Consider the following 10,320-nt stretch of genomic DNA (forward strand, 5'->3'; position numbering starts at 1 on the left):
ATACAAACCCCTAAAACCTTGCCTCATAACACACCAGTTTTAACTGTGGTTGAAAGGAAGAAAGTGGGGATAATTGATGTGGCAATACCAAAAGTTAGTAAAATAGAAGACCAAGAACTGGAGAAGAACACAAGTATCAAGATCTGAAAATTGCAGTGGAAATTGAAGAGGCATAAACCAGCTATGGTGGTCGCAGTGGTTATTGTTCTGACCTAGGCTTCCCAAGAGCATGAAAAAAACTCCTTGTCCCGACAAAAAACTAGCACAGTGCATAGTTTTTAAAAGAGAGTTTCTCTTTTATTTCCTCTGGGAGGGGCCATTCATCATTTACCTGTGGCCTTACTCCCAAGTCGACCCCTATTCTTTAGTTGTTCCTTTCATCTGGCAACTCTGCGCATGCGCACACTGGGAACAAGCTCCAGCTGTTCATCTGCCTCACTGATGTCTGACTCCAAAGGCAGCTGATAACTGGCATACGGCTCTGCCCCCCTCTCTGCCTCAAAGACAGAGCCCCCATCAGAGCCTTTCCCAGACTGGCCCATGTTCTTCCACAACCTCCTCACTGTCTGAATCTGCTACCAGCTCTGCTGGCTGCTGGCGGGCTACAACAGTTATCAGCCTATTGGGTTGTCATGCCCCCAAAAATCTTAGATGGCACTTAAAAAATCTGCAATTAGCAACATTTCCATCATTGCTGAAGGCCATTCTGCTTGGTTCCACACATATTCTAGCTGATACATTATGACCTGCTAGGTTCTTGAGAAGCACCTGGTGCATATGAAGGCAAACACCAGCTAAAGAACTAGCAGCTGTGACTCCACATTGTTATGTATATAGTATTCATAATACTGGAACTTCTAGATAGGACTTGAAAGAGCTAGATTACTTCATTGATCATTCAAACCACAAAGCTCTGTCAATATATGAAAAGAGAAAAGTAAATCCAACAGGGCAATCTGTCTACGTGAGCTTTATTAAAGTAAGCACGGCCATAGATCTTTGTTATCCCTAATACCTTGAGACCAAGGGATGTTTTGTTTTGCTTTGCTTTGAAATGAAAAACATTGCCCCTCACAAACAAGTTCATCGTTTTTCTGAACACACTTGAGCTGGCAGGGTCTATGGATAGCAGCTAGGCATAGCTGAAATCCTTCATAGCTCAAAACAAATTTGGATATCTTTTTTTCAAGTGCTATAAATAAAAGGATGCGCTAAGTCTCCTACAAAAATAAAGAGAGCAAGTAAATGGTCAGATTGAAAGAAATCTGCCTCTTACATTTTTTCCAGACATAAAATCTTGTCCTGTGGTTTCACTATTACTTTGCCCCTGAACTGATTCTTTGTTGACACTCCTAGTTCTCATAAACCAAAGTACAAAATTTTTTTTTTAAAAAAAAATCTGCCAAAATAAATTTTAAAATAATGTTACAATCTCCAAAAGGTGATATTATCTCTTTGCAATTTTAATTTGGCATTATAATTTTGGATTTTTAAGATGTGGAATTGAATAGCTTTATTTCTTTGGAAATGTATTTGGAAGTAAATCCTGTAACTAAAGTATTAAATGCTGTCAGGTAGAATCTGGATAGAGGCAATTATAGAGGTTTTCAACCAAGTGTGCCAATTCTCTAACACAAGGATGAGCAACCTGGGCCCATTAGAGGTTGTGAAACTAAGCCAAATCAATGCTAAAGGACAATGAGAGTTTCAATTAAACCATTACAAATGTATCTTTCAGCCCATGTAGACTTACAGCTGCTATTTGATTTCCATTCAGTGGCACTAATTCCTTCTTCTATGATTTTTCCTATGTAAAATTAAGGTAAGCAGCCAGCTCCATTTTGAGGCTCTGTAGAGACTCCCAAGATTACAACATTAATTTTGGGGGGAAATCTTCACTTTTGGGTAGTGCAATTTTTTTCCCATTTCTTTCTATAAAATATTGCTATATTCTGCCTTTCTGGTGCATATGTACCATTTAACACCAATGAACAGAACACAGAATTAAGACCTTTTGAAAAGCAAAGTAAAGCAAAACACAATCACAATGATGAAATGAAAGCAGCAGAACCAGCAAGTAACATCTTTATGGAAAACATACATGGCCTATGGAGTGTAAGCTTTTCTGGACTTATTAGCCAAAATCCACTGATGTAGATACCACCTGGCTCTGAAGGCAGGAGGTTACATTTCTGAAGACTATGGAGACAATGATTTTTCTTGTTCATAACTCATAAAGTAAGAAAACCAGGCCATGAAAGAACACGGTGACTGGACACCATCAAAGCTGACAAAAGCAATGCAAAATTGGAAGATATGGAGAGACCTGGACCATAGAATTGCCAAGAGGTGGACATGACTGAATGAATAACATCATCATAATTATCATCACTGTATAAAGTAGGTTGTTGTTAGTTGTGAAGTCATGTCCGACCCATCACAAGCCCATGGACAACATTCCCCCAGGCCTTCCTGTCCTCTACCATCCCCCAGAGTCCATTTAAACTCACACCAACTGCTTCAGTGACTCCAGCCAGCCACCCCATTCTCTGTCTTCTCCTTATTCTTTTGCCCTCAATCTTTCTCAGCATTAGGCTCTTCTCCAGTGAGTCCTTCCTTCTCATTAGGTCACCAAAGTATTTGAGTTTCATCTTCAGGATCTGGCCTTCTAAAGAGCAGTCAGGATTGATCTCCTCTAGGACTGGCTGGTTTGATCGCCTTGTAGGCACGTTAAAAATTTATTTTAATACTGCATCTCAAACATACAAAGAACAAATGTGCAATATTCAGGAATAATCCAGCACTTTTCCTTCAGGACTGACAAGATTATATATATATGAGATAGGATCATATTAAGGAACAGTATAGACATGCAGGATTCCTGAAGGTTCTGCTTGGCTTCCAGTGATCATAAGCAAAAGTTATTTTTAGATCTTGCTGATGAAGGTGGGAAAGTTAGGATTTTAGAGGATAGGACTACTATGAGTATTCCTGTGCTACGTCTCAATTGGTTTCTGTCTTCTGAAAAGTAAGAAACTATTTTATGAGAGTCAAGTTCCATTTGGAAGTATTCCCCCATAAAAATTGACCTTGGCCATGAGATGGCATTGTCGCACTTATCTTTCCAAGTAGTTAGAAGGTATAATTTATGATACATTTTCATATTCAGGGGAAAAAAAATTACAGTATCATTCTCAGTCTGTGGCCTTTTAACATTTTCAGCTCACCAGATGTTCCTCCTCTGTTTAAATAGTTCTTGATGGTTGCAGAGTAAAATAATGTTGAACCATAAAGAGATTGGGGTCATACTATGAAGAAATACAAGTAAGTGACGGTGATGATAAAATATGTAACTCACACCAACAGCACACAGGATGGTTAATCTGTATCAGTGACGTGCGGTGAGGTTTATGCCTGGTGAGGCACTGACACAGTGGTGGGTTTCAAATTTTTTTAGAGTTGTAGACTTCAACTCCCAGAATTCCACAGCCAGGCATGCTCAGTTCCGATTTAAAGGGACAGCATTTGTTTTTCTTCTTTGTGAAAGAAGTTTCCTTCTTTCTTTTTCTTCTCCCTTCCCCTCCTTCCTCCCTCTCTCCTTCTCTCCCTCTCTCCCTCCTCTCACAAACATACACAAACACACACACACACACACACACACACACACACAAACAAGTTGGATTGCAATCACGCATGCTCACATTTGTGAACTGGTAGGGAAGGTAAAGTAAATACCGCCCCTAAAGTGGCCTGCCATTTTACTTTTTAATCATCCTCGCCTCTTTCTAAATTTTAACTCCTATATACTGTTTTTTTTTAAAAAAAACTTTTTTTTACATTTTTAATGTTTTAATTGTGTACTACCCAGTGCTCCCTCTTTGAAGGAGATGGATGGTTTTTAAATTTTGACAAATAAATAAAGAATTGTTGGGAGGCAAAGTGCTGGAAGGTCAGATATCTCCACAGCTCTGTAACTCCAAGTAGTACATTGGGTGGCCGGATGAACTTTTTGCTATTATTCCACTCCCCCCCCCCATACGATTCCTCTTCTTTGTTTTGATGGGGAAAAAAAGGAAACTGAGGGAGTCTGAGAGCTGACTGCTTTAGAAAAACAGGACAGATCAAATATATACTTTCATCTTTTTCAGGCCTTAACTCCCACCTGCACACCTGAGAGGTCAAGCAATGAGTCTGAAGCCCTGCAAAACACAATCTTTCTGAACTGAGTTTTTGTTACAACTGGGATATGTGGTCCATGCAGATGAGTCATAACCTTTCAGACAGACAGTCAGAAAGTCAGTCAGTCAGTCAAACATACACACACAATTAACTGAGATTAAATCAGTCTTTTTCTTCTCTCTTTCCTTCTCCCCTTCTTTGTTTAGAAAAAAACTTGCTATATTTTTTAAATAAGACTTCCTATGCATATTCCAAGGTCAGAGAAATGATGATATTTAGTGAGTACTTGACCCTTTCCTGGTATTTGAAATACCCTTCTGCCATGCACATGGGTCTGAGTGTTTCCTTATCGTGCTATAAAGTGTGAATTAAATTACACAATATGACGGGGAGGGGTTCGGGAATGCAGTTTGTAGCAATTCCATATGTGGGGAAATCTTCAGTGGTGCATAAAATGATTCAGTGAGCTGTGGAAAACTTCAGAACAACTCAAGCTTTCAAGTTTTTCTTTAACAATCCAAAAATCTCCCCCCACTCCAAACACCAAATAAACAAGCAGCCATAGCTAAGCATTTCATCTTGGACATACAGTAGCTTATAGAAATAATAAGACAAGTCAATTATTGTAACACTCCCGTTGCTTCAGGATAAAAAATGCAAAGGAAAAAAAATATGGAGCTGTTTACTATATGAAATCAAGCCACCATGAAACCAAGAAAATGAAAGTGGTTGGTTTCTCCCACTCGTAAAGAAAGAATAATTTCAGTCTATCTATTCATCTATCTCCCCAAAACATAGCTGCCAACACAGGACTTCCTTAAAGCCTTTAAAATACTATATTGTAGGGCTGTGCAAATCCTTTGGAAGAGGTGCTTTGAAACAGGAAAGACTGCGTGCCAAGGATCGTTTTTGGGTGTTGCAATTATTTAAACAGTAATATCTTTTCCTTGGCATGTGCACCTATTTCAAATGCTGCTCCCAGGTATGTATGTTAGTGTGCACACGCATATGGGTGCACATACGTGCCACCACTATGTTTTGCTTTTTCTAGCAAAAAAATGATATTGTACATCATGAGATTGCTTTTGACATTACATCTTTGACATCGCTTTAGTAAAACGGATATCATTCCCCCCCCCCCCCCAGACTGTTTTACTTAAAAAAAAAAAACCAAACAGATTTATTTCTTCAGACCTATTTTAGAAGTTGAAAAGCTACCGGATGAAATGATCTAACATTTGTAGAAAGATACATTGCTAATATAAACCAAAGGTCATTGAAGATTTTATAATCAACACATCACATGTAAGTTCTAAACTTTATTGAACAAAATTGACAAGATAGGCACGTGTTAACAATGAGAGTTCAAGATCATAGCAGCTAACTTAACTTTGCCTTTTACCGAGCTCTGTTGCTGTGAATAATACAGCTCATGCACAGGTAATGACTTATTTGTACATTTCCCCCAAGTATTCACTGAGTACTACCAACATACATACATTTGTAGATAAAATTTCAGAAATTTAGAGAAGTTAGTTTTGTTGGCCTTTTGGAAGTGGTCTTCTAAAAAGAAGGATATCTGGTTCTGGTTCATAAATCGTATAGTGGACCCAGCCAAGCCTCTGCTGAACACCAAGACTTCTCCATTCGGTTCACCAACAAATGCGAGCTCGACAAAAGCGCGCTGATGAAACTGCGGCGTGAAAACCGCGAGGTCGAAATTGCACCGACGAATGAGTGCAGAAGAGCGCCGACAACAGCGCACCGACAAAAGTGCGCCTTCAACAAACAACTAATAACCTAATAACCCTAACCCAAGCCCTAACCCTAACCCTAACCCTAACCCCAACCCCAACCCCAACCCCAACCCCAACCCCAACCCCAACCCCAACCCCAACCCCAACCCTAACCCTAACCCTAACCCCCCCCACCCCCAACCCCAACCCTAACCCTAACCCTAACCCCAACCCCAACCCCAACCCCAACCCCAACCCTAACCCTAACCCTAACCCCCCCACCCCCAACCCCAACCCTAACCCTAACCCTAACCCTAACCCTAACCCTAACCTTAACTTAAATCGCGCTTTTGTCAGCGCGGTTTTGTTGGCGCGTTGTTGTCATGCGCGCATTTGTCAGGTCACACTCCATTCTTCTTCAGTCATTAGATGTGTTTTTGGTACTTGCTTTGAGAGCTCTCTTGGCAGCATCACATGCCGGTATTCATAGTTCTCTTCGAAGTATTTATTCGAATAATAGATCTGCTTATGAGCCATTATGAGAGGAACCAGCAACCATAGTGAAATCCCCCTCTGTCCCCAGAGTTAGTCACTAACCGACTGCTGTCTAGACTGTTGCACTTTGATTTGTTTCTCAGTCTTTTGATGGACGAAACTATGAAGTTGGCTGATTATAGAATGGAGGCTTTGGAGACCTTTTTCGCTGACCAACTCTCATTTATCATTTACAAAATGCAGGTATAAAGTAGTTTGTGGAAAAGCTCTTGTAGCCTAATAGATGAGTCTTTGCATATGGAGGTGGAAATCATCCCAGTTCAAAGTATGAGTGTATTCTAAATATGTTTTATGTGCTCACGTACATAATCCAGGAATCATTACAATGGGTAAGGACACCCATAGGATATGATATTGGCAGGATGTGCTTCTTGTACTGCAATGTCTGGCATGAATTACACCTGGAAATATTTGGAAAGTAATGAAGCAGAGAACCAACTTAGAACTAAGGAGAAATTTTCTGAGAGTTACAACAATTAATCAGTGGAATGACTTGCCTTCAGAGGTTTGGGTGGTCTATTGTTGAAAGCTTTTAAGAAGAGATTGGAGGACCATTTGTCTGAAATGGTACAGGGTCTCCTGCTTGAGTAGGAGGTTTGGCTGGAAGACCTCCAAGTTCTCTTCCAACTCAGTTATTTTGTTATTCTCTTATTCTCCCAGTCTTTGAGGTAAGGTAATGTGGAAATGAATAATTTCAAATGTATTATTGGTGTTTTCCTCTAATCTCTATGATCGAAATTCTTTTATTACTAATTTTTTATTTTTAAAGTTGTAAGCCAGCCACAATCTTGTGGAATTGGGCTACTCTAAGCATTTGTCAGTTAGGAGGTATCATAAGAACGCTGATGGATTAGGTATTCTATCTTACTGCATATCCATTTCTTTTCCAATATATTCTCTGATTGTACAGAGCAGAACCATTTTAATGGATTATTTTATTTTCTCAGGTACTGGAGGTCAACACTCTGAGGACTGACTTCACATGGCTATTAAATTGACAGATGTTTTGGTTTGTACAATATATTGAATCATGAATTAATGAAATGGGTTCAGTTCAGTGGTGAAATTCAATTTTTTTATTATTGGTTCTGTGGACGTGGATTGGTGGGCGTGGTGTGGCTTGATGGGCATGGCTTTGTGGCAGGGAAAGGAAACTGCAAAATCTCTATTCCCACCCCACTTCAGGGGAAGGATATTGCAAAATCTTCATTCCCTCCCCACTCTGGGGCCAGCCAGAGGTGGCATTTGCCAGTTCTCCGAACTACTCAAAATTTCTGCTACCGGTTCTCCAGAACCTTTCAGAACCTGGTGGATTTCACCCCTGGTTGAGTTCAAATAACAAAATAAATTGCAAGCAGCATAGTCGCAACATTAACTAAGCTTGGGAAGTAATGCCAACAAACTTACTAGATCTCTCTTGGATCAGGCTACGCTTACAATTCATGCCTAATCCACTGGAATCATCTTCTTTGAGTTCAAGGGGCTTATTTTCAATTACGTTGTGAATACAGAACTGCAAATGTATTGTGTGTGGAAGAAGAACATTTGAGGAGAGAACAAGGCAGTCTCTTCAGTTAAAACTGCTTTTGATTTAGGCTCTGTTGAGATTTTGTTACCCTGTGTGGCTTTTAACAGTTCCCAGTGGGAATGCAGCATTAATTCTACAGTTGGGAGACATAAGAGGTCCCAATTTGTATAACATCCAGGCCAACTGATGGTTTTATCCTTCCTAAACAGCATTCTTAATTAAAAATGGATGGAATCAAGTAGACATGTGAATTCTGAAATTTGAAGAGAGAGATATTACCATTAATGAACTCTACTAAAGTCTGATAGCCTTATATAAGGCTAATGAATCCTTTTAAAGGTATTTCTTGCTAGTAGAATTTGCACTGAACTTAAAAATGGCCCCTCTCTGAGCTTTGTTCTGGGGGATCTAAGGGCTCTGAAAGCCTGATGAGGGCAGGATATGGAGAAAAGGTTGCTGAACATCAGATTAAATCAAATAATTGCTATTTAAGAGAGACAGAAAAAGAAAAGTGCTTATATGGGTCCAAATAGAGCTGAACAACCTGCAGCTGCTTACATCTCTCCAAAGCTTTGGAAGTAGCTTCTAGACCTATTTAAAAAGTTATCAGATTGTAATTTTTAATGCCATATCAAAGGGAGATCATTCAAAACCTGGGGTATAATCATACTACTGTAATTAATTTCATTTTAATATCAATTGGAGTTAGTTTTTGTCCTGGTCCAATTAGTTTTGGAGTACCTAAGAATGAACACAACTCTTACTTCTCCCAAATGTTTCTATTTCTGTATTGAATCCTAGCAGTAGTTTTTGGAGAAACAGGCTTCTATGCAGAGGAAGCCTGCCAGTGGCTTGAGGGATTATCTGCAGGAAACTTTGATAAGGGAGGCATTTGCTAAAACTGGGGAAGGGAAGCAGAGGAGTTTTGCAAAAAGGTACCTATCTCATCTGGCTAGGGCACAAATTTTAATGTGCATTGAGAAAGGCAAGTACCAGATTCTGAGAGCCTTCGTTGGAAACAATATTAGCAAAGGGTATGTAAGTAAGCAGGCAGGAGATTAGCAGAGCGCATCCATATATACCAAACAACAGTCTGAAGACGTGATGAAAATGCCTTAATTTCACAATACAACAGGCTCAACTATAGTTGCAACTGGGAAAAGATGAGCATCCTAAGAACATTACAAAAAATGCTAGAGAAATCCTGGAAGTCTGGCACTCAGATAAATCAGCCATCAACAGATACATAGAGAAAAATGATATCTACACATCATTCAAAACAGACAACTCAAAAACAAAAAAAACCCAAACACCTCCTCACCAGCATTCAACACCCAAATGAGCAGAGATTAATACCAAGATTAATACCAGACTGATAATTGAGAAGTAAACAATAGCCCAGTCAAGGAACTACCAACTCAGACAAACAATCAAGCAATAAAAGCAGCCTAATCAACGGTACTGATTAACAACCAAGAACACTCCCATCAACAGTGACAAGGCAAGCCACTAGTACAGTGATGGCTAACCTTTTTGATGCCAAGTGCCTAAAAGGTGTGTGTGCACACCCACCCACCCATGATGCAATGTGTACATTCCCCGCATGTGTCCCGTGCATGACCTTCCCCTGTGCATGTGCGGCAAAAATCAGCTGGCCAGTGGGAGGCAAGCATGCATGCACAGCGGAACTGAGTTGGGGCAATGGCTTGCATGCCCACAGAGAGGACTCTGCATGTCACCTGTGGCATGCGTGCCATAGGTTCACCATCATGGCACTAGTATATAAACTGAGAGCAAAACCCACTCCCTTCTAGCACTATTGTTGTTACCTGGTTGGGTAATGAAATGTCTGCAAGAAAACAATTATGCACAGAGAACACTGAGGACTTCACGGTTCGGCCCTGAACTACAAATATTCTCTTCTATCAGTATGTAAGTATACCATCTACAAAACCTGTTCCAGTGACATGTGGTGAGGTTTGTGGCTGGTGAGGCAAGCGGGCAAAAGCTGCCCTATGTTGGACACAGCAGCAAGGCTTTCGGAGGCTCCGGCGCTGTCTCCGCCATAGAGGTGGGATGCCTCTATGTCAGACACAGCAGCAGGGCAGCTTTTGCCTCTAGCGCTGGGCGTCCAAAAGCCCTGCCGCTGTGTCTAACATAGACATAGACATAGCAGCAGGGCTTTTGGACATAGCGGGACGCCCCTATGTCAGACATAGCGGCAGGGCTTTTGGACGCCTCGGCGCTGTGTCCACCATAGAGGCGGGATGCCTCTATGGCGGACACAGTGGTAGGGCTTTTGGATGCCCAGCACTAGAGGCA

At 40.6% G+C, this 10,320-nt stretch overlaps 1 pseudogene; it reads right to left on the reverse strand.

Moving 5' to 3' along the window:
* Window positions 1-5,680: 5,680 nt before the first annotated feature.
* LOC116505037 lies at window positions 5,681-6,452 on the reverse strand (annotated as a pseudogene).
* Between the last annotated feature and the right edge of the window lie 3,868 nt (window positions 6,453-10,320).

Source organism: Thamnophis elegans, chromosome 2 (genome assembly GCF_009769535.1).
Source record: "Thamnophis elegans isolate rThaEle1 chromosome 2, rThaEle1.pri, whole genome shotgun sequence".
NCBI lineage: Eukaryota > Metazoa > Chordata > Lepidosauria > Squamata > Colubridae > Thamnophis > Thamnophis elegans.